This window comes from Xiphophorus hellerii, chromosome 23 (assembly GCF_003331165.1).
Source record: "Xiphophorus hellerii strain 12219 chromosome 23, Xiphophorus_hellerii-4.1, whole genome shotgun sequence".
NCBI classification, from domain to species: domain Eukaryota; kingdom Metazoa; phylum Chordata; class Actinopteri; order Cyprinodontiformes; family Poeciliidae; genus Xiphophorus; species Xiphophorus hellerii.
The window spans coordinates 29,853,477-29,872,986 of record NC_045694.1 but is presented as its reverse complement, the minus strand read 5'-3'; the positions used below and the strand labels follow the sequence as shown (position 1 = coordinate 29,872,986).

Below are 19,510 nucleotides of genomic sequence, written 5' to 3'. Positions count from 1 at the left end.
TTATAGACAAGCTCAAAAAAAGGGGGGCAGGTTAAAAGAAGAGGATTTTCCCTGACCGGGAATCGAACCCAGGCCGCGGCGGTGAAAGCGCCGAATCCTAACCACTAGACCATCAGGGAATTTTGTGTGTCTATAAAGCTTGCAAAAGGTGTTTGACAATGAATACCTTGACTGCTTTATAGACAAGCTCAAAAAAAGGGGGGCAGGTTAAAAGAAAAGGATTTTCCCTGACCGGGAATCGAACCCAGGCCGCGGCGGTGAAAGCACCGAATCCTGACCACTAGACCATCAGGGACCTTTATGAGTCTACGAATCTAACAAAAGATCTTTCACGATGAATAGCTTGACTGCTTTATGGACACGCTCAAAAAAACGGGGGGCAGGTTAAAAGAAGAGGACTTTCCCTGACCGGGAATCGAACCCAGGCCCCGGCGGTGAGCTCGCAGAATTCTAACCACTAGACCATCAGGGAATTCTGTGTCTCTCAGTCTTTAGCAAAAGGATTTTGACCATTAATACCATAGGGCTATAAAGTGATACTCAGAAAATGGGGCTGGTGAAAAATACCTGTTTTTTCCCTGACCGGGAATCGAACACAGGCCGCGGCAGTGAGAGCGCCGAATCCTAACCACTAGACCATCAGGGAATTTTGTGTGTCTATGAAGCTTGCAAAAGGTGTTTCACAATGAATACCTTGACTGCTTTATAGACAAGCTCAAAAAAAGGGGGGCAGGTTAAAAGAAGAGGATTTTCCCTGACTGGGAATCGAACGTAGGCCGCGGCGGTGAAAGCACCTACTCCTAACCACTAGACCATCAGGGAATTTTGTGTCTGTGAGTCTTTAGCAAAAGGTTTTTCACCATTAATACCTTGAGGGCTATAAAGTGATACTCAGAAAATGGGGCTGGTGAAAAATAACTGTTTTTTCCCTGACCGGGAATTGAACCCAGGCCGCAGCGCTGAAAGCGCCGAATCCTAACCTCTAGACCATCAGGGAATTTTGTGTGTCTATGAAGCTTGCAAAAGGTGTTTGACAATGAATACCTTGACTGCTTTATAGACAAGCTCAAAAAAAAGGGGGGCAGGTTAAAAGAAAAGGATTTTCCCTGACCAGGAATCGAACCCATGCCGCGACGGTGAAAGCGCCGAATCCTGACCACTAGACCATCAGGGACATTTATGAGTCTACGAAGCTAACAAAAGATCTTTCACGATGCATAGCTTGACTGCTTTATGGACACGCTCAAAAAAACGGGGGGCAGGTTAAAAGAAAAGGACTTTCCCTGACCGGGAATCGAACCCAGGCCCCGGCGGTGAGCTCGCAGAATTCTAACCACTAGACCATCAGGGAATTCTGTGTCTCTCAGTCTTTAGCAAAAGGATTTTGACCATTAATACCATAGGGCTATAAAGTGATACTCAGAAAATGGGGCTGGTGAAAAATACCTGTTTTTTTCCCTGACCAGGAATCGAACCCAGGCCACGGCGGTGAAAGCGCCGAATCCTGACCACTAGACCATCAGGGACCTTTATGAGTCTACGAAGCTAACAAAAGATCTTTCACGATGAATAGCTTGACTGCTTTATGTACACGCTCAAAAAAACGGGGGGCAGGTTAAAAGAAGAGGACTTTCCCTGACAGGGAATCGAACGTAGGCCGCGGCGGTGAAAGCACCTAATCCTGACCACTAGACCATCAGAGACCTTTAAGAGTCTATGAAGCTAACAAAAGATCTTTCACGATGAATAGCTTGACTGCTTTATAGACACTATCAAAACAATGTTGCAGGTGAAAGACAAGTGGACTTTCCCTGACTTGGAATCGAACCCAGGCCGCGGCGGTGAGAGCGCCGAATCCTGACCACTAGACCATCAGGGAATTTTGCTTCTCTGATTCTTTAGCAAAAGGATTTTGACCATTAATACCTTGACTGCTTTATAGACAAGCTCAAAAAAAGTGGGGCAGGTTAAAAGAAGAAGATTTTCCCTGACCGGGAATCGAACGTAGGCCGCGGCGGTGAAAGCACCTAATCCTAACCACTAGACCATCAGGGAATTTTGTGTGTCTACGAAGCTAACAAAAGATCTTTCACGATGAATAGCTTGACTGCTTTATGGACACGCTCAAAAAAACGGGGGGCAGGTTAAAAGAAGAGGACTTTCCCTGACCGGGAATCGAACCCAGGCCCCGGCGGTGAGCTCGCAGAATTCTAACCACTAGACCATCAGGGAATTTTGTGTCTCTCAGTCTTTAGCAAAAGGATTTTGACCATTAATACCATAGGGCTATAAAGTGATACTCAGAAAATGGGGCTGGTGAAAAATACCTGTTTTTTTCCCTGACCGGGAATCGAACCCAGGCCGCGGCGGTGAGAGCGCCGAATCCTAACCACTAGACCATCAGGGAATTTTGTGTGTCTATGAAGCTTGCAAAAGGTGTTTGACAATGAATACCTTCACTGCTTTATAGACAAGCTCAAAAAAAGGGGGGCAGGTTAAAAGAAGAGGATTTTCCCTGACCGGGAATCGAACCCAGACCGCGGCGGTGAAAGCGCCGAATCCTGACCACTAGACCATCAGGGACCTTTATGAGTCTACGAAGCTAACAAAAGATCTTTCACGATGAATAGCTTGACTGCTTTATAAACACACGATCAAAACAAAGGTGCAGGTGAAAGACAAGTGGACTTTCCCTGACCTGGAATCGAACCCAGGCCGCAGCGGTGAGAGCGCCGAATCCTGACAACTAGACCATCAGGGAATTTTGTGTCGCTGAGTCTTTAACAAAAGGTCTTTGACCATTAATACCTTGAGGGCTATAAAGTGATACTCAGAAAATGGGGCTGGTGAAAAATAACTGTTTTTTCCCTGTCCGGGAATCGAACCCAGGCCGAGGCAGTGAGAGCGCCTAATCCTAACCACCAGCCCATCAGGGACCTTTGTGTGTCTGTGAAGCTTGCAAAAGGTGTTTGACAATGAATACCCTGACTGCTTTATAGACACACTCTTTAGCAAAAGGTTTTTCACCATTAATAACTCGAGGGCTATAAAGTCATACTCAGAAAATGGGGCTGGTGAAAAATAACTGTTTTTTTCCTTGACCGGGAATCGAACCCTGGCCGGGGCGGTTTGAGCGCCAAATCCTGACCACTAGACCATCAGGGAATTCTGTGTCTCTGAGCCTTTAGTAAAAGGATTTTGACCATTAATACCTTGTGGGCTATAAAGCGATAATCAGAAAATGGGGCTGGTGAAAAATAACTGTTTTTTCCCTGACCGGGAATCGAACCCAGGCCGTGGCGGTGAGAGCGCCAAATCCTAACCACTAGACCATCAGGGAATTTTGTGTCTGTGAGTCTTTAGCAAAAGGTTTTTCACCATTAATACCTTGAGGGCTATAAAGTGATACTCAGAAAATGGGGCTCGTGAAAAATAACTGTTTTTTCCCTGACCGGGAATTGAACCCAGGCCGCAGCGGTGAAAGCGCCGAATCCTAACCTCTAGACCATCAGGGAATTTTGTGTGTCTATGAAGCTTGCAAAAGGTGTTTGACAATGAATACCTTGACTGCTTTATAGACAAGCTCAAAAAAAAGGGGGGCAGGTTAAAAGAAAAGGATTTTCCCTGACCAGGAATCGAACCCATGCCGCGACGGTGAAAGCGCCGAATCCTGACCACTAGACCATCAGGGACATTTATGAGTCTACGAAGCTAACAAAAGATCTTTCACGATGAATAGCTTGACTGCTTTATAGACACGATCAAAACAAAGGTGCAGGAGAAAGACAAGTGGACTTTCCCTGACCGGGAATCGAACCCACGCCGCGGCGGTGAGAGCGCCGAACCCTGACCTCTAGACCATCAAGGAATTTTGTTTCTCTGAGTCTTTAGCAAAAGGTTTTTGACCATTAATACCTTGAAGGCTATGAAGTGATACTCAGAAAATGGGGCTGGTGAAAAATAACTGTTTTTTCCCTGACCGGGAATTTAACCCAGGCCGAGGCAGTGAGAGCGCCTAATCCTAACCACTAGCCCATCAGGGACCTTTGTGTGTCTGTGAAGCTTGCAAAAGGTGTTTGACAATGAATACCTTGACTGCTTTATAGACATGCTCAAAAAAAGGCGGGCAGGTTAAAAGAAAAGGATTTTCCCTGACCGGGAATCGAACCCAGGCCACAGCGGTGAAAGCTCCGAATCCTGACCACTAGACCATCAGGGAATTTTGTGTGTCTATGAAGCTTGCAAAAGGTGTTTGACAATGAATACCTTGACTGCTTTATAGACATGCTCAAAAAAAGGGGGGCAGGTTAAAAGAAGAGGACTTTCCCTGACCGGGAATCGAACCCAGGCCCCGGCGGTGAGCTCGCAGAATTCTAACCACTAGACCATCAGGGAATTCTGTGTCTCTCAGTCTTTAGCAAAAGGATTTTGACCATTAATACCATAGGGCTATAAAGTGATACTCAGAAAATGGGGCTGGTGAAAAATACCTGTTTTTTTCCCTGACCGGGAATCGAACCCAGGCCGCGGCGGTGAGAGCGCCGAATCCTAACCACTAGACCATCAGGGAATTTTGTGTGTCTATGAAGCTTGCAAAAGGTGTTTGACAATGAATACCTTGACTGCTTTATAGACAAGCTCAAAAAAAGTGGGGCAGGTTAAAAGAAGAGGATTTTCCCTGAACGGGAATCGAACGTAGGCCGCGGCGGTGAAAGCACCTAATCCTAACCACTAGACCATCAGGGAATTTTGTGTGTCTATGAAGCTTGCAAAAGGTGTTTGACAATGAATACCTTGACTGCTTTATAGACAAGCTCAAAAAAAGTGGGGCAGGTTAAAAGAAAAGGATTTTCCCTGACCGGGAATCGAACCCAGGCCGCGGCGGTGAGAGCGCCGAATCCTAACCACTAGACCATCAGGGAATTTTGTGTGTCTATGAAGCTTGCAAAAGGTGTTTGACAATGAATACCTTCACTGCTTTATAGACAAGCTCAAAAAAAGGGGGGCAGGAAGAAAAGAAGAGGATTTTCCCTGACCGGGAATCGACCCCAGGCAGCGGCGGTGAAAGCGCCGAATCCTGACCACTAGACCATCAGGGACCTTTATGAGTCTACGAAGCTAACAAAAGATCTTTCACGATGAATAGCTTGACTGCTTTATAGACACTATCAAAACAATGTTGCAGGTGAAAGACAAGTGGACTTTCCCTGACTTGGAATCGAACCCAGGCCGTGGCGGTGAGAGCGCCGAATCCTGACCACTAGACCATCAGGGAATTTTGTTCCTCTGATTCTTTAGCAAAAGGATTTTGACCATTAATACCCTGAGGGCTATAAAGTCATACTCAGAAAATGGGGCTGGTGAAAAATAACGGTTTTTTCCCTGACCGGGAATCGAACCCAGGCCGCGGCGGTGAGAGCACCGAATCCTAACCACTAGACCATCAGGGAATTTTGTGTGTCTATGAAGCTTGCAAAAGGTGTTTGACAATGAATACCTTGACTGCTTTATAGACATGCTCAAAAAAGGGGGGCAGGTTAAAGGAAGAGGATTTTCCCTGACCGGGAATCGAACACAGGCCGCGGTGGTGAAAGCGCCGAATCCTGACCACTAGACCATCAGGGACCTTTATGAGTCTACGAAGCTAACAAAAGATCTTTCACGATGAATAGCTTGACTGCTTTATGGACACGCTCAAAAAAACGGGGGGCAGGTTAAAAGAAGAGGACTTTCCCTGACCGGGAATCGAACCCAGGCCCCGGCGGTGAGCTCGCAGAATTCTAACCACTAGACCATCAGGGAATTCTGTGTCTCTCAGTCTTTAGCAAAAGGATTTTGACCATTAATACCATAGGGCTATAAAGTGATACTCAGAAAATGGGGCTGGTGAAAAATACCTGTTTTTTTCCCTGACCGGGAATCGAACCCAGGCCGCGGCGGTGAGAGCGCCGAATCCTAACCACTAGACCATCAGGGAATTTTGTGTGTCTATGAAGCTTGCAAAAGGTTTTTGACAATGAATACCTTGACTGCTTTATAGACAAGCTCAAAAAAAGGGGGGCAGGTTAAAAGAAGAGGATTTTCCCTGACCGGGAATCGAACCCAGGCCGCGGCGGTGAAAGCGCCGAATCCTGACCACTAGACCATCAGGGACCTTTATGAGTCTACGAAGCTAACAAAAGATCTTTCACGATGAATAGCTTGACTGCTTTATAAACACACGATCAAAACAAAGGTGCAGGTGAAAGACAAGTGGACTTTCCCTGACCTGGAATCGAACCCAGGCCGCAGCGGTGAGAGCGCCGAATCCTGACAACTAGACCATCAGGGAATTTTGTGTCGCTGAGTCTTTAGCAAAAGGTGTTTGACCATTAATACCTTGAGGGCTATAAAGTGATACTCAGAAAATGGGGCTGGTGAAAAATAACTGTTTTTTCCCTGTCCGGGAATCGAACCCAGGCCGAGGCAGTGAGAGCGCCTAATCCTAACCACCAGCCCATCAGGGACCTTTGTGTGTCTGTGAAGCTTGCAAAAGGTGTTTGACAATGAATACCCTGACTGCTTTATAGACACGCTCTTTAGCAAAAGGTTTTTCACCATTAATAACTCGAGGGCTATAAAGTCATACTCAGAAAATGGGGCTGGTGAAAAATAACTGTTTTTTTCCTTGACCGGGAATCAAACCCTGGCCGGGGCAGTTTGAGCGCCAAATCCTGACCACTAGACCATCAGGGAATTCTGTGTCTCTGAGCCTTTAGTAAAAGGATTTTGACCATTAATACCTTGAGGGCTATAAAGCGATAATCGGAAAATGGGGCTGGTGAAAAATAACTGTTTTTTCCCTGACCGGGAATCGAACCCAGGCCGCGGCGGTGAGAGCGCCAAATCCTAACCACTAGACCATCAGGGAATTTTGTGTCTGTGAGTCTTTAGCAAAAGGTTTTTCACCATTAATACCTTGAGGGCTATAAAGTGATACTCAGAAAATGGGGCTCGTGAAAAATAACTGTTTTTTCCCTGACCGGGAATTGAACCCAGGCCGCAGCGGTGAAAGCGCCGAATCCTAACCTCTAGACCATCAGGGAATTTTGTGTGTCTATGAAGCTTGCAAAAGGTGTTTGACAATGAATACCTTGACTGCTTTATAGACAAGCTCAAAAAAAAGGGGGGCAGGTTAAAAGAAGAGGACTTTCCCTGACAGGGAATCGAACGTAGGCCGCGGCGGTGAAAGCACCTAATCCTGACCACTAGACCATCAGAGACCTTTAAGAGTCTATGAAGCTAACAAAAGATCTTTCACGATGAATAGCTTGACTGCTTTATAGACACTATCAAAACAATGTTGCAGGTGAAAGACAAGTGGACTTTCCCTGACTTGGAATCGAACCCAGGCCGCGGCGGTGAGAGCGCCGAATCCTGACCACTAGACCATCAGGGAATTTTGCTTCTCTGATTCTTTAGCAAAAGGATTTTGACCATTAATACCTTGACTGCTTTATAGACAAGCTCAAAAAAAGTGGGGCAGGTTAAAAGAAGAGGATTTTCCCTGACCGGGAATCGAACGTAGGCCGCGGCGGTGAAAGCACCTAATCCTAACCACTAGACCATCAGGGAATTTTGTGTGTCTACGAAGCTAACAAAAGATCTTTCACGATGAATAGCTTGACTGCTTTATGGACACGCTCAAAAAAACGGGGGGCAGGTTAAAAGAAGAGGACTTTCCCTGACCGGGAATCGAACCCAGGCCCCGGCAGTGAGCTCGCAGAATTCTAACCACTAGACCATCAGGGAATTCTGTGTCTCTCAGTCTTTAGCAAAAGGATTTTGACCATTAATACCATAGGGCTATAAAGTGATACTCAGAAAATGGGGCTGGTGAAAAATACCTGTTTTTTTCCCTGACCGGGAATCGAACCCAGGCCGCGGCGGTGAGAGCGCCGAATCCTAACCACTAGACCATCAGGGAATTTTGTGTGTCTATGAAGCTTGCAAAAGGTGTTTGACAATGAATACCTTCACTGCTTTATAGACAAGCTCAAAAAAAGGGGGGCAGGTTAAAAGAAGAGGATTTTCCCTGACCGGGAATCGAACCCAGGCCGCGGCGGTGAAAGCGCCGAATCCTAACCACTAGACCATCAGGGAATTTTGTGTGTCTATAAAGCTTGCAAAAGGTGTTTGACAATGAATACCTTGACTGCTTTATAGACAAGCTCAAAAAAAGGGGGGCAGGTTAAAAGAAAAGGATTTTCCCTGACCGGGAATCGAACCCAGGCCGCGGCGGTGAAAGCACCGAATCCTGACCACTAGACCATCAGGGACCTTTATGAGTCTACGAATCTAACAAAAGATCTTTCACGATGAATAGCTTGACTGCTTTATGGACACGCTCAAAAAAACGGGGGGCAGGTTAAAAGAAGAGGACTTTCCCTGACCGGGAATCGAACCCAGGCCCCGGCGGTGAGCTCGCAGAATTCTAACCACTAGACCATCAGGGAATTCTGTGTCTCTCAGTCTTTAGCAAAAGGATTTTGACCATTAATACCATAGGGCTATAAAGTGATACTCAGAAAATGGGGCTGGTGAAAAATACCTGTTTTTTCCCTGACCGGGAATCGAACACAGGCCGCGGCAGTGAGAGCGCCGAATCCTAACCACTAGACCATCAGGGAATTTTGTGTGTCTATGAAGCTTGCAAAAGGTGTTTCACAATGAATACCTTGACTGCTTTATAGACAAGCTCAAAAAAAGGGGGGCAGGTTAAAAGAAGAGGATTTTCCCTGACTGGGAATCGAACGTAGGCCGCGGCGGTGAAAGCACCTACTCCTAACCACTAGACCATCAGGGAATTTTGTGTCTGTGAGTCTTTAGCAAAAGGTTTTTCACCATTAATACCTTGAGGGCTATAAAGTGATACTCAGAAAATGGGGCTGGTGAAAAATAACTGTTTTTTCCCTGACCGGGAATTGAACCCAGGCCGCAGCGCTGAAAGCGCCGAATCCTAACCTCTAGACCATCAGGGAATTTTGTGTGTCTATGAAGCTTGCAAAAGGTGTTTGACAATGAATACCTTGACTGCTTTATAGACAAGCTCAAAAAAAAGGGGGGCAGGTTAAAAGAAAAGGATTTTCCCTGACCAGGAATCGAACCCATGCCGCGACGGTGAAAGCGCCGAATCCTGACCACTAGACCATCAGGGACATTTATGAGTCTACGAAGCTAACAAAAGATCTTTCACGATGCATAGCTTGACTGCTTTATGGACACGCTCAAAAAAACGGGGGGCAGGTTAAAAGAAAAGGACTTTCCCTGACCGGGAATCGAACCCAGGCCCCGGCGGTGAGCTCGCAGAATTCTAACCACTAGACCATCAGGGAATTCTGTGTCTCTCAGTCTTTAGCAAAAGGATTTTGACCATTAATACCATAGGGCTATAAAGTGATACTCAGAAAATGGGGCTGGTGAAAAATACCTGTTTTTTTCCCTGACCAGGAATCGAACCCAGGCCACGGCGGTGAAAGCGCCGAATCCTGACCACTAGACCATCAGGGACCTTTATGAGTCTACGAAGCTAACAAAAGATCTTTCACGATGAATAGCTTGACTGCTTTATGTACACGCTCAAAAAAACGGGGGGCAGGTTAAAAGAAGAGGACTTTCCCTGACAGGGAATCGAACGTAGGCCGCGGCGGTGAAAGCACCTAATCCTGACCACTAGACCATCAGAGACCTTTAAGAGTCTATGAAGCTAACAAAAGATCTTTCACGATGAATAGCTTGACTGCTTTATAGACACTATCAAAACAATGTTGCAGGTGAAAGACAAGTGGACTTTCCCTGACTTGGAATCGAACCCAGGCCGCGGCGGTGAGAGCGCCGAATCCTGACCACTAGACCATCAGGGAATTTTGCTTCTCTGATTCTTTAGCAAAAGGATTTTGACCATTAATACCTTGACTGCTTTATAGACAAGCTCAAAAAAAGTGGGGCAGGTTAAAAGAAGAAGATTTTCCCTGACCGGGAATCGAACGTAGGCCGCGGCGGTGAAAGCACCTAATCCTAACCACTAGACCATCAGGGAATTTTGTGTGTCTACGAAGCTAACAAAAGATCTTTCACGATGAATAGCTTGACTGCTTTATGGACACGCTCAAAAAAACGGGGGGCAGGTTAAAAGAAGAGGACTTTCCCTGACCGGGAATCGAACCCAGGCCCCGGCGGTGAGCTCGCAGAATTCTAACCACTAGACCATCAGGGAATTTTGTGTCTCTCAGTCTTTAGCAAAAGGATTTTGACCATTAATACCATAGGGCTATAAAGTGATACTCAGAAAATGGGGCTGGTGAAAAATACCTGTTTTTTTCCCTGAAAGGGAATCGAACCCAGGCCGCGGCGGTGAGAGCGCCGAATCCTAACCACTAGACCATCAGGGAATTTTGTGTGTCTATGAAGCTTGCAAAAGGTGTTTGACAATGAATACCTTCACTGCTTTATAGACAAGCTCAAAAAAAGGGGGGCAGGTTAAAAGAAGAGGATTTTCCCTGACCGGGAATCGAACCCAGACCGCGGCGGTGAAAGCGCCGAATCCTGACCACTAGACCATCAGGGACCTTTATGAGTCTACGAAGCTAACAAAAGATCTTTCACGATGAATAGCTTGACTGCTTTATAAACACACGATCAAAACAAAGGTGCAGGTGAAAGACAAGTGGACTTTCCCTGACCTGGAATCGAACCCAGGCCGCAGCGGTGAGAGCGCCGAATCCTGACAACTAGACCATCAGGGAATTTTGTGTCGCTGAGTCTTTAACAAAAGGTCTTTGACCATTAATACCTTGAGGGCTATAAAGTGATACTCAGAAAATGGGGCTGGTGAAAAATAACTGTTTTTTCCCTGTCCGGGAATCGAACCCAGGCCGAGGCAGTGAGAGCGCCTAATCCTAACCACCAGCCCATCAGGGACCTTTGTGTGTCTGTGAAGCTTGCAAAAGGTGTTTGACAATGAATACCCTGACTGCTTTATAGACACACTCTTTAGCAAAAGGTTTTTCACCATTAATAACTCGAGGGCTATAAAGTCATACTCAGAAAATGGGGCTGGTGAAAAATAACTGTTTTTTTCCTTGACCGGGAATCGAACCCTGGCCGGGGCGGTTTGAGCGCCAAATCCTGACCACTAGACCATCAGGGAATTCTGTGTCTCTGAGCCTTTAGTAAAAGGATTTTGACCATTAATACCTTGTGGGCTATAAAGCGATAATCAGAAAATGGGGCTGGTGAAAAATAACTGTTTTTTCCCTGACCGGGAATCGAACCCAGGCCGCGGCGGTGAGAGCGCCAAATCCTAACCACTAGACCATCAGGGAATTTTGTGTCTGTGAGTCTTTAGCAAAAGGTTTTTCACCATTAATACCTTGAGGGCTATAAAGTGATACTCAGAAAATGGGGCTCGTGAAAAATAACTGTTTTTTCCCTGACCGGGAATTGAACCCAGGCCGCAGCGGTGAAAGCGCCGAATCCTAACCTCTAGACCATCAGGGAATTTTGTGTGTCTATGAAGCTTGCAAAAGGTGTTTGACAATGAATACCTTGACTGCTTTATAGACAAGCTCAAAAAAAAGGGGGGCAGGTTAAAAGAAAAGGATTTTCCCTGACCAGGAATCGAACCCATGCCGCGACGGTGAAAGCGCCGAATCCTGACCACTAGACCATCAGGGAATTTTGTGTCGCTGAGTCTTTAGGAAAAGGATTTTGACCATTAATACCTTGAGGGCTATAAAGTCATACTCAGAAAATGGGGCTGGTGATAAATACCTGTTTTTTCCCTGACCGGTAATCGAACCCAGGCCGAGGCAGTGAGAGCGCCTAATCCTAACCACTAGCCCATCAGGGACCTTTGTGTGTCTGTGAAGCTTGCAAAAGGTGTTTGACAATGAATACCTTGACTGCTTTATAGACAAGCTCAAAAAAAGTGGGGCAGGTTAAAAGAAGAGGATTTTCCCTGACCGGGAATCGAACATAGGCCGCGGCGGTGAAAGCACCTAATCCTAACCACTAGACCATCAGGGAATTTTGTGTGTCTATGAAGCTTGCAAAAGGTGTTTGACAATGAATACCTTGACTGCTTTATAGACAAGCTCAAAAAAAGGGGGGCAGGTTAAAAGAAAAGGATTTTCCCTGACCGGGAATCGAACACAGGCCGCGGCGGTGAAAGCGCCGAATCCTGACCACTAGACCATCAGGGACCTTTATGAGTCTACGAAGCTAACAAAAGATCTTTCACGATGAATAGCTTGACTGCTTTATGGACACGCTCAAAAAAACGGGGGGCAGGTTAAAAGAAGAGGACTTTCCCTGACCGGGAATCGAACCCAGGCCCCGGCGGTGAGCTCGCAGAATTCTAACCACTAGACCATCAGGGAATTCTGTGTCTCTCAGTCTTTAGCAAAAGGATTTTGACCATTAATACCATAGGGCTATAAAGTGATACTCAGAAAATGGGGCTGGTGAAAAATACCTGTTTTTTTCCCTGACCGGGAATCGAACACAGGCCGCGGCGGTGAGAGCGCCGAATCCTAACCACTAGACCATCAGGGAATTTTGTGTGTCTATGAAGCTTGCAAAAGGTGTTTGACAATGAATACCTTGACTGCTTTATAGACAAGCTCAAAAAAAGTGGGGCAGGTTAAAAGAAGAGGATTTTCCCTGACCGGGAATCGAACCCAGGCCGCGGCGGTGAAAGCGCCGAATCCTGACCACTAGACCATCAGGGACCTTTGTGTGTCTGCGAAGCTTGCAAAAGGTGTTTGACAATGAATACCCTGACTGCTTTATAGACACGCTCTTTAGCAAAAGGTTTTTCACCATTAATAACTCGAGGGCTATAAAGTCATACTCAGAAAATGGGGCTGGTGAAAAATAACTGTTTTTTTCCTTGACCGGGAATCGAACCCTGGCCGGGGCGGTTTGAGCGCCAAATCCTGACCACTAGACCATCAGGGAATTCTGTGTCTCTGAGCCTTTAGTAAAAGGATTTTGACCATTAATACCTTGAGGGCTATAAAGCGATAATCAGAAAATGGGGCTGGTGAAAAATAACTGTTTTTTCCCTGACCGGGAATCGAACCCAGGCCGCGGCGGTGAGAGCGCCAAATCCTTACCACTAGACCATCAGGGAATTTTGTGTCTGTGAGTCTTTAGCAAAAGGTTTTTCACCATTAATACCTTGAGGGCTATAAAGTGATAATCAGAAAATGGGGCTGGTGAAAAATAACTGTTTTTTCCCTGACCGGGAATTGAACCCAGGCCGCAGCAGTGAAAGCGCCGAATCCTAACCTCTAGACCATCAGGGAATTTTGTGTGTCTATGAAGCTTGCAAAAGGTGTTTGACAATGAATACCTTGACTGCTTTATAGACAAGCTCAAAAAAAAGGGGGGCAGGTTAAAAGAAAAGGATTTTCCCTGACCAGGAATCGAACCCATGCCGCGACGGTGAAAGCGCCGAATCCTGACCACTAGACCATCAGGGACATTTATGAGTCTACGAAGCTAACAAAAGATCTTTCACGATGAATAGCTTGACTGCTTTATAGACACGATCAAAACAAAGGTGCAGGAGAAAGACAAGTGGACTTTCCCTGACCTGGAATCGAACCCAGGCCGCGGCGGTGAGAGCGCCGAATCCTGACCACTAGACCATCAGGGAATTTTGTGTCGCTGAGTCTTTAGGAAAAGGATTTTGACCATTAATACCTTGAGGGCTATAAAGTCATACTCAGAAAATGGGGCTGGTGATAAATACCTGTTTTTTCCCTGACCGGTAATCGAACCCAGGCCGAGGCAGTGAGAGCGCCTAATCCTAACCACTAGCCCATCAGAGACCTTTGTGTGTCTGTGAAGCTTGCAAAAGGTGTTTGACAATGAATACCATGACTGCTTTATAGAGACGCTCAAAAAAACGGGGGGCAGGTTAAAAGAAGAGGATTTTCCAGACCGGGAATCGAACCCAGGACGCGGCGGTGAGAGCGCCTAATCCTAACCACTAGACCATCAGGGAATTTTGTGTGTCTATGAAGCTTGCAAAAGGTGTTTGACAATGAATACCTTGACTGCTTTATAGACAAGCTCAAAAAAAGGGGGGCAGGTTAAAAGAAGAGGATTTTCCCTGACTGGGAATCGAACGTAGGCCGCGGCGGTGAAAGCACCTACTCCTAACCACTAGACCATCAGGGAATTTTCTGTGTCTATGAAGCTAACAAAAGATCTTTCACGATGAATAGCTTGACTGCTTTATAGACTCGATCAAAACAAAGGAGCAGATGAAAGAGAAGTGCACCTTCCCTGACCAGGAATCGAACCCACGCCGCGGCGGTGAGAGCGCCGAGCCCTGACCTCTAGACCATCAAGGAATTTTGTTTCTCTGAGTCTTTAGCAAAAGGTTTTTGACCATTAATACCTTGAAGGCTATGAAGTGATACTCAGAAAATGGGGCTGGTGAAAAATACCTGTTTTTTCCCTGACCGGGAATTTAACCCAGGCCGAGGCAGTGAGAGCGCCTAATCCTAACCACTAGCCCATCAGGGACCTTTGTGTGTCTGTGAAGCTTGCAAAAGGTGTTTGACAATGAATACCTTGACTGCTTTATAGACATGCTCAAAAAAACGGGGGGCAGGTTAAAAGAAGAGGATTTTCCAGACCGGGAATCGAACCCAGGACGCGGCGGTGAGAGCGCCTAATCCTAACCACTAGACCATCAGGGAATTTTGTGTGTCTATGAAGCTTGCAAAAGGTGTTTGACAATGAATACCTTGACTGCTTTATAGACAAGCTCAAAAAAAGGGGGGCAGGTTAAAAGAAGAGGATTTTCCCTGACTGGGAATCGAACGTAGGCCGCGGCGGTGAAAGCACCTACTCCTAACCACTAGACCATCAGGGAATTTTGTGTGTCTATGAAGCTTGCAAAAGGTGTTTGACAATGAATACCTTGACTGCTTTATAGACAAGCTCAAAAAAAGGGGGGCAGGTTAAAAGAAAAGGATTTTCCCTGACCGGGAATCGAACCCAGGCCGCGGCAGTGAAAGCGCCGAATCCTGACCACTAGACCATCAGGGACCTTTATGAGTCTACGAAGCTAACAAAAGATCTTTCACGATGAATAGCTTGACTGCTTTATGGACACGCTCAAAAAAACGGGGGGCAGGTTAAAAGAAGAGGACTTTCCCTGACCGGGAATCGAACCCAGGCCCCGGCGGTGAGCTCGCAGAATTCTAACCACTAGACCATCAGGGAATTCTGTGTCTCTCAGTCTTTAGCAAAAGGATTTTGACCATTAATACCATAGGGCTATAAAGTGATACTCAGAAAATGGGGCTGGTGAAAAATACCTGTTTTTTTCCCTGACCGGGAATCGAACACAGGCCGCGGCGGTGAGAGCGCCGAATCCTAACCACTAGACCATCAGGGACATTTATGAGTCTACGAAGCTAACAAAAGATCTTTCACGATGAATAGCTTGACTGCTTTATAGACACGATCAAAACAAAGGTGCAGGAGAAAGACAAGTGGACTTTCCCTGACCGGGAATCGAACCCAGGCCGCGGCGGTGAGAGCGCCGAATCCTGACCACTAGACCATCAGGGAATTTTGTGTCGCAGAGTCTTTAGGAAAAGGATTTTGACCATTAATACCTTGAGGGCTATAAAGTCATACTCAGAAAATGGGGCTGGTGATAAATACCTGTTTTTTCCCTGACCGGTAATCGAACCCAGGCCGAGGCAGTGAGAGCGCCTAATCCTAACCACTAGCCCATCAGGGACCTTTGTGTGTCTGTGAAGCTTGCAAAAGGTGTTTGACAATGAATACCTTGACTGCTTTATAGACAAGCTCAAAAAAAGTGGGGCAGGTTAAAAGAAGAGGATTTTCCCTGACCGGGAATCGAACATAGGCCGCGGCGGTGAAAGCACCTAATCCTAACCACTAGACCATCAGGGAATTTTGTGTGTCTATGAAGCTTGCAAAAGGTGTTTGACAATGAATACCTTGACTGCTTTATAGACAAGCTCAAAAAAAGGGGGGCAGGTTAAAAGAAAAGGATTTTCCCTGACCGGGAATCGAACCCAGGCCGCGGCGGTGAAAGCGCCGAATCCTGACCACTAGACCATCAGGGACCTTTATGAGTCTACGAAGCTAACAAAAGATCTTTCACGATGAATAGCTTGACTGCTTTATGGACACGCTCAAAAAAACGGGGGGCAGGTTAAAAGAAGAGGACTTTCCCTGACCGGGAATCGAACCCAGGCCCCGGCGGTGAGCTCGCAGAATTCTAACCACTAGACCATCAGGGAATTCTGTGTCTCTCAGTCTTTAGCAAAAGGATTTTGACCATTAATACCATAGGGCTATAAAGTGATACTCAGAAAATGGGGCTGGTGAAAAATACCTGTTTTTTTCCCTGACCGGGAATCGAACACAGGCCGCGGCGGTGAGAGCGCCGAATCCTAACCACTAGACCATCAGGGAATTTTGTGTGTCTATGAAGCTTGCAAAAGGTGTTTGACAATGAATACCTTGACTGCTTTATAGACAAGCTCAAAAAAAGTGGGGCAGGTTAAAAGAAGAGGATTTTCCCTGACCGGGAATCGAACCCAGGCCGCGGCGGTGAAAGCGCCGAATCCTGACCACTAGACCATCAGGGACCTGTATGAGTCTACGAAGCTAACAAAAGATCTTTCACGATGAATAGCTTGACTGCTTTATAAACACACGATCAAAACAAAGGTGCAGGTGAAAGACAAGTGGACTTTCCCTGACCCGGAATCGAACCCAGGCCGCAGCGGTGAGAGCGCCGAATCCTGACAACTAGACCATCAGGGAATTTTGTGTCGCTGAGTCTTTAGCAAAAGGTCTTTGACCATTAATACCTTGAGGGCTATAAAGTGATACTCAGAAAATGGGGCTGGTGAAAAATAACTGTTTTTTCCCTGTCCGGGAATCGAACCCAGGCCGAGGCAGTGAGAGCGCCTAATCCTAACCACCAGCCCATCAGGGACCTTTGTGTGTCTGCGAAGCTTTCAAAAGGTGTTTGACAATGAATACCCTGACTGCTTTATAGACACGCTCTTTAGCAAAAGGTTTTTCACCATTAATAACTCGAGGGCTATAAAGTCATACTCAGAAAATGGGGCTGGTGAAAAATAACTGTTTTTTTCCTTGACCGGGAATCGAACCCTGGCCGGGGCGGTTTGAGCGCCAAATCCTGACCACTAGACCATCAGGGAATTCTGTGTCTCTGAGCCTTTAGTAAAAGGATTTTGACCATTAATACCTTGAGGGCTATAAAGCGATAATCAGAAAATGGGGCTGGTGAAAAATAACTGTTTTTTCCCTGACCGGGAATCGAACCCAGGCCGCGGCGGTGAGAGCGCCAAATCCTTACCACTAGACCATCAGGGAATTTTGTGTCTGTGAGTCTTTAGCAAAAGGTTTTTCACCATTAATACCATAGGGCTATAAAGTGATACTCAGAAAATGGGGCTGGTGAAAAATACCTGTTTTTTTCCCTGACCGGGAATCGAACCCAGGCAGCGGCGGTGAAAGCGCCGAATCCTGACCACTAGACCATCAGGGACCTTTATGAGTCTACGAAGCTAACAAAAGATCTTTCACGATGAATAGCTTGACTGCTTTATGGACACGCTCAAAAAACGGGGGGCAGGTTAAAAGAAGAGGACTTTCCCTGACCGGGAATCGAACCCAGGACCCGGCGGTGAGCTCGCAGAATTCTAACCACTAGACCATCAGGGAATTCTGTGTCTCTCAGTCTTTAGCAAAAGGATTTTGACCATTAATACCATAGGGCTATAAAGTGATACTCAGAAAATGGGGCTGGTGAAAAATACCTGTTTTTTTCCTTGACCGGGAATCGAACCCAGGCCGCGGCGGTGAAAGCGCCGAATCCTGACCACTAGACCATCAGGGACCTTTATGAGTCTACGAAGCTAACAAAAGATCTTTCACGATGAATAGCTTGACTGCTTTATGTACACGCTCAAAAAAACGGGGGGCAGGTTAAAAGAAGAGGACTTTCCCTGACCGGGAATCGAACGTAGGCCGCGGCGGTGAAAGCACCTAATCCTGACCACTAGACCATCAGGGACCTTTAAGAGTCTATGAAGCTAACAAAAGATCTTTCACGATGAATAGCTTGACTGCTTTATAGACACTATCAAAACAATGTTGCAGGTGAAAGACAAGTGGACTTTCCCTGACTTGGAATCGAACCCAGGCCGCGGCGGTGAGAGCGCCGAATCCTGACCACTAGACCATCAGCGAATTTTGTTTCTCTGATTCTTTAGCAAAAGGATTTTGACCATTAATACCTTGACTGCTTTATAGACAAGCTCAAAAAAAGTGGGGCAGGTTAAAAGAAGAGGATTTTCCCTGACCGGGAATCGAACGTAGGCCGCGGCGGTGAAAGCACCTAATCCTAACCACTAGACCATCAGGGAATTTTGTGTGTCTACGAAGCTAACAAAAGATCTTTCACGATGAATAGCTTGACTGCTTTATGGACACGCTCAAAAAAACGGGGGGCAGGTTAAAAGAAGAGGACTTTCCCTGACCGGGAATCGAACACAGGCCCCGGCAGTGAGCTCGCAGAATTCTAACCACTAGACCATCAGGGAATTCTGTGTCTCTCAGTCTTTAGCAAAAGGATTTTGACCATTAATACCATAGGGCTATAAAGTGATACTCAGAAAATGGGGCTGGTGAAAAATAACTGTTTTTTTCCCTGACCGGGAATCGAACCCAGGCCGCGGCGGTGAGAGCGCCGAATCCTAACCACTAGACCATCAGGGAATTTTGTGTGTCTATGAAGCTTGCAAAAGGTGTTTGACAATGAATACCTTCACTGCTTTATAGACAAGCTCAAAAAAAGGGGGGCAGGTTAAAAGAAGAGGATTTTACCTGACCGGGAATCGAACATAGGCCGCGGCGGTGAAAGCACCTAATCCTGACCTCTAGACCATCAAGGAATTTTGTTTCTCTGAGTCTTTAGCAAAAGGTTTTTGACCATTAATACCTTGAAGGCTATGAAGTGATACTCAGAAAATGGGGCTGGTGAAAAATAACTGTTTTTTCCCTGACCGGGAATTTAACCCAGGCCGAGGCAGTGAGAGCGCCTAATCCTAACCACTAGCCCATCAGGGACCTTTGTGTGTCTGTGAAGCTTGCAAAAGGTGTTTGACAATGAATACCTTGACTGCTTTATAGACATGCTCAAAAAAAGGCGGGCAGGTTAAAAGAAAAGGATTTTCCCTGACCGGGAATCGAACCCAGGCCACAGCGGTGAAAGCGCCGAATCCTGACCACTAGACCATCAGGGAATTTTGTGTGTCTATGAAGCTTGCAAAAGGTGTTTGACAATGAATACCTTGACTGCTTTATAGACATGCTCAAAAAAAGGGGGGCAGGTTAAAAGAAGAGGATTTTCCCTGACCGGGAATCGAACGTA

General features: G+C 46.4%; 34 non-coding genes across 34 annotated transcripts; all 34 read right to left on the bottom strand.

Annotated features, from left to right (window-relative positions):
* Window positions 1–47: 47 nt before the first annotated feature.
* Window positions 48–119, bottom strand: trnae-uuc (transfer RNA glutamic acid (anticodon UUC)). Its single transcript has one exon. It is a non-coding gene; the product is annotated as a tRNA-Glu (tRNA).
* A 104-nt stretch (window positions 120–223) lies between these two features.
* trnae-uuc (transfer RNA glutamic acid (anticodon UUC)) lies at window positions 224–295 on the bottom strand. The gene has a single exon. It is a non-coding gene; the product is annotated as a tRNA-Glu (tRNA).
* Window positions 296–1,454: 1,159 nt separating this feature from the next.
* On the bottom strand, window positions 1,455–1,526 carry trnae-uuc (transfer RNA glutamic acid (anticodon UUC)). Its single transcript has one exon. It is a non-coding gene; the product is annotated as a tRNA-Glu (tRNA).
* A 281-nt stretch (window positions 1,527–1,807) lies between these two features.
* trnae-cuc (transfer RNA glutamic acid (anticodon CUC)) lies at window positions 1,808–1,879 on the bottom strand. Its single transcript has one exon. It is a non-coding gene; the product is annotated as a tRNA-Glu (tRNA).
* A 456-nt stretch (window positions 1,880–2,335) lies between these two features.
* trnae-cuc (transfer RNA glutamic acid (anticodon CUC)) lies at window positions 2,336–2,407 on the bottom strand. The gene has a single exon. It is a non-coding gene; the product is annotated as a tRNA-Glu (tRNA).
* A 104-nt stretch (window positions 2,408–2,511) lies between these two features.
* On the bottom strand, window positions 2,512–2,583 carry trnae-uuc (transfer RNA glutamic acid (anticodon UUC)). Its single transcript has one exon. It is a non-coding gene; the product is annotated as a tRNA-Glu (tRNA).
* A 510-nt stretch (window positions 2,584–3,093) lies between these two features.
* trnal-caa (transfer RNA leucine (anticodon CAA)) lies at window positions 3,094–3,165 on the bottom strand. The gene has a single exon. It is a non-coding gene; the product is annotated as a tRNA-Leu (tRNA).
* Window positions 3,166–3,268: 103 nt separating this feature from the next.
* trnae-cuc (transfer RNA glutamic acid (anticodon CUC)) lies at window positions 3,269–3,340 on the bottom strand. The gene has a single exon. It is a non-coding gene; the product is annotated as a tRNA-Glu (tRNA).
* An 807-nt stretch (window positions 3,341–4,147) lies between these two features.
* trnae-uuc (transfer RNA glutamic acid (anticodon UUC)) lies at window positions 4,148–4,219 on the bottom strand. Its single transcript has one exon. It is a non-coding gene; the product is annotated as a tRNA-Glu (tRNA).
* A 279-nt stretch (window positions 4,220–4,498) lies between these two features.
* Window positions 4,499–4,570, bottom strand: trnae-cuc (transfer RNA glutamic acid (anticodon CUC)). The gene has a single exon. It is a non-coding gene; the product is annotated as a tRNA-Glu (tRNA).
* Window positions 4,571–4,850: 280 nt separating this feature from the next.
* Window positions 4,851–4,922, bottom strand: trnae-cuc (transfer RNA glutamic acid (anticodon CUC)). Its single transcript has one exon. It is a non-coding gene; the product is annotated as a tRNA-Glu (tRNA).
* Window positions 4,923–5,378: 456 nt separating this feature from the next.
* On the bottom strand, window positions 5,379–5,450 carry trnae-cuc (transfer RNA glutamic acid (anticodon CUC)). The gene has a single exon. It is a non-coding gene; the product is annotated as a tRNA-Glu (tRNA).
* A 455-nt stretch (window positions 5,451–5,905) lies between these two features.
* trnae-cuc (transfer RNA glutamic acid (anticodon CUC)) lies at window positions 5,906–5,977 on the bottom strand. Its single transcript has one exon. It is a non-coding gene; the product is annotated as a tRNA-Glu (tRNA).
* A 104-nt stretch (window positions 5,978–6,081) lies between these two features.
* On the bottom strand, window positions 6,082–6,153 carry trnae-uuc (transfer RNA glutamic acid (anticodon UUC)). Its single transcript has one exon. It is a non-coding gene; the product is annotated as a tRNA-Glu (tRNA).
* Window positions 6,154–6,838: 685 nt separating this feature from the next.
* On the bottom strand, window positions 6,839–6,910 carry trnae-cuc (transfer RNA glutamic acid (anticodon CUC)). Its single transcript has one exon. It is a non-coding gene; the product is annotated as a tRNA-Glu (tRNA).
* Window positions 6,911–7,894: 984 nt separating this feature from the next.
* trnae-cuc (transfer RNA glutamic acid (anticodon CUC)) lies at window positions 7,895–7,966 on the bottom strand. Its single transcript has one exon. It is a non-coding gene; the product is annotated as a tRNA-Glu (tRNA).
* A 104-nt stretch (window positions 7,967–8,070) lies between these two features.
* trnae-uuc (transfer RNA glutamic acid (anticodon UUC)) lies at window positions 8,071–8,142 on the bottom strand. The gene has a single exon. It is a non-coding gene; the product is annotated as a tRNA-Glu (tRNA).
* Window positions 8,143–8,246: 104 nt separating this feature from the next.
* trnae-uuc (transfer RNA glutamic acid (anticodon UUC)) lies at window positions 8,247–8,318 on the bottom strand. Its single transcript has one exon. It is a non-coding gene; the product is annotated as a tRNA-Glu (tRNA).
* Window positions 8,319–9,477: 1,159 nt separating this feature from the next.
* trnae-uuc (transfer RNA glutamic acid (anticodon UUC)) lies at window positions 9,478–9,549 on the bottom strand. Its single transcript has one exon. It is a non-coding gene; the product is annotated as a tRNA-Glu (tRNA).
* Window positions 9,550–10,534: 985 nt separating this feature from the next.
* Window positions 10,535–10,606, bottom strand: trnae-uuc (transfer RNA glutamic acid (anticodon UUC)). Its single transcript has one exon. It is a non-coding gene; the product is annotated as a tRNA-Glu (tRNA).
* Window positions 10,607–11,116: 510 nt separating this feature from the next.
* trnal-caa (transfer RNA leucine (anticodon CAA)) lies at window positions 11,117–11,188 on the bottom strand. Its single transcript has one exon. It is a non-coding gene; the product is annotated as a tRNA-Leu (tRNA).
* A 103-nt stretch (window positions 11,189–11,291) lies between these two features.
* trnae-cuc (transfer RNA glutamic acid (anticodon CUC)) lies at window positions 11,292–11,363 on the bottom strand. Its single transcript has one exon. It is a non-coding gene; the product is annotated as a tRNA-Glu (tRNA).
* An 807-nt stretch (window positions 11,364–12,170) lies between these two features.
* On the bottom strand, window positions 12,171–12,242 carry trnae-uuc (transfer RNA glutamic acid (anticodon UUC)). The gene has a single exon. It is a non-coding gene; the product is annotated as a tRNA-Glu (tRNA).
* Window positions 12,243–12,698: 456 nt separating this feature from the next.
* trnae-uuc (transfer RNA glutamic acid (anticodon UUC)) lies at window positions 12,699–12,770 on the bottom strand. Its single transcript has one exon. It is a non-coding gene; the product is annotated as a tRNA-Glu (tRNA).
* Window positions 12,771–12,927: 157 nt separating this feature from the next.
* On the bottom strand, window positions 12,928–12,999 carry trnal-caa (transfer RNA leucine (anticodon CAA)). Its single transcript has one exon. It is a non-coding gene; the product is annotated as a tRNA-Leu (tRNA).
* Window positions 13,000–15,036: 2,037 nt separating this feature from the next.
* On the bottom strand, window positions 15,037–15,108 carry trnae-uuc (transfer RNA glutamic acid (anticodon UUC)). The gene has a single exon. It is a non-coding gene; the product is annotated as a tRNA-Glu (tRNA).
* Window positions 15,109–15,564: 456 nt separating this feature from the next.
* On the bottom strand, window positions 15,565–15,636 carry trnae-cuc (transfer RNA glutamic acid (anticodon CUC)). Its single transcript has one exon. It is a non-coding gene; the product is annotated as a tRNA-Glu (tRNA).
* Window positions 15,637–16,091: 455 nt separating this feature from the next.
* trnae-uuc (transfer RNA glutamic acid (anticodon UUC)) lies at window positions 16,092–16,163 on the bottom strand. Its single transcript has one exon. It is a non-coding gene; the product is annotated as a tRNA-Glu (tRNA).
* A 456-nt stretch (window positions 16,164–16,619) lies between these two features.
* Window positions 16,620–16,691, bottom strand: trnae-uuc (transfer RNA glutamic acid (anticodon UUC)). The gene has a single exon. It is a non-coding gene; the product is annotated as a tRNA-Glu (tRNA).
* A 510-nt stretch (window positions 16,692–17,201) lies between these two features.
* Window positions 17,202–17,273, bottom strand: trnal-caa (transfer RNA leucine (anticodon CAA)). The gene has a single exon. It is a non-coding gene; the product is annotated as a tRNA-Leu (tRNA).
* Window positions 17,274–17,551: 278 nt separating this feature from the next.
* Window positions 17,552–17,623, bottom strand: trnae-uuc (transfer RNA glutamic acid (anticodon UUC)). Its single transcript has one exon. It is a non-coding gene; the product is annotated as a tRNA-Glu (tRNA).
* Window positions 17,624–17,902: 279 nt separating this feature from the next.
* Window positions 17,903–17,974, bottom strand: trnae-uuc (transfer RNA glutamic acid (anticodon UUC)). The gene has a single exon. It is a non-coding gene; the product is annotated as a tRNA-Glu (tRNA).
* An 809-nt stretch (window positions 17,975–18,783) lies between these two features.
* Window positions 18,784–18,855, bottom strand: trnae-cuc (transfer RNA glutamic acid (anticodon CUC)). Its single transcript has one exon. It is a non-coding gene; the product is annotated as a tRNA-Glu (tRNA).
* A 455-nt stretch (window positions 18,856–19,310) lies between these two features.
* Window positions 19,311–19,382, bottom strand: trnae-uuc (transfer RNA glutamic acid (anticodon UUC)). Its single transcript has one exon. It is a non-coding gene; the product is annotated as a tRNA-Glu (tRNA).
* Between the last annotated feature and the right edge of the window lie 128 nt (window positions 19,383–19,510).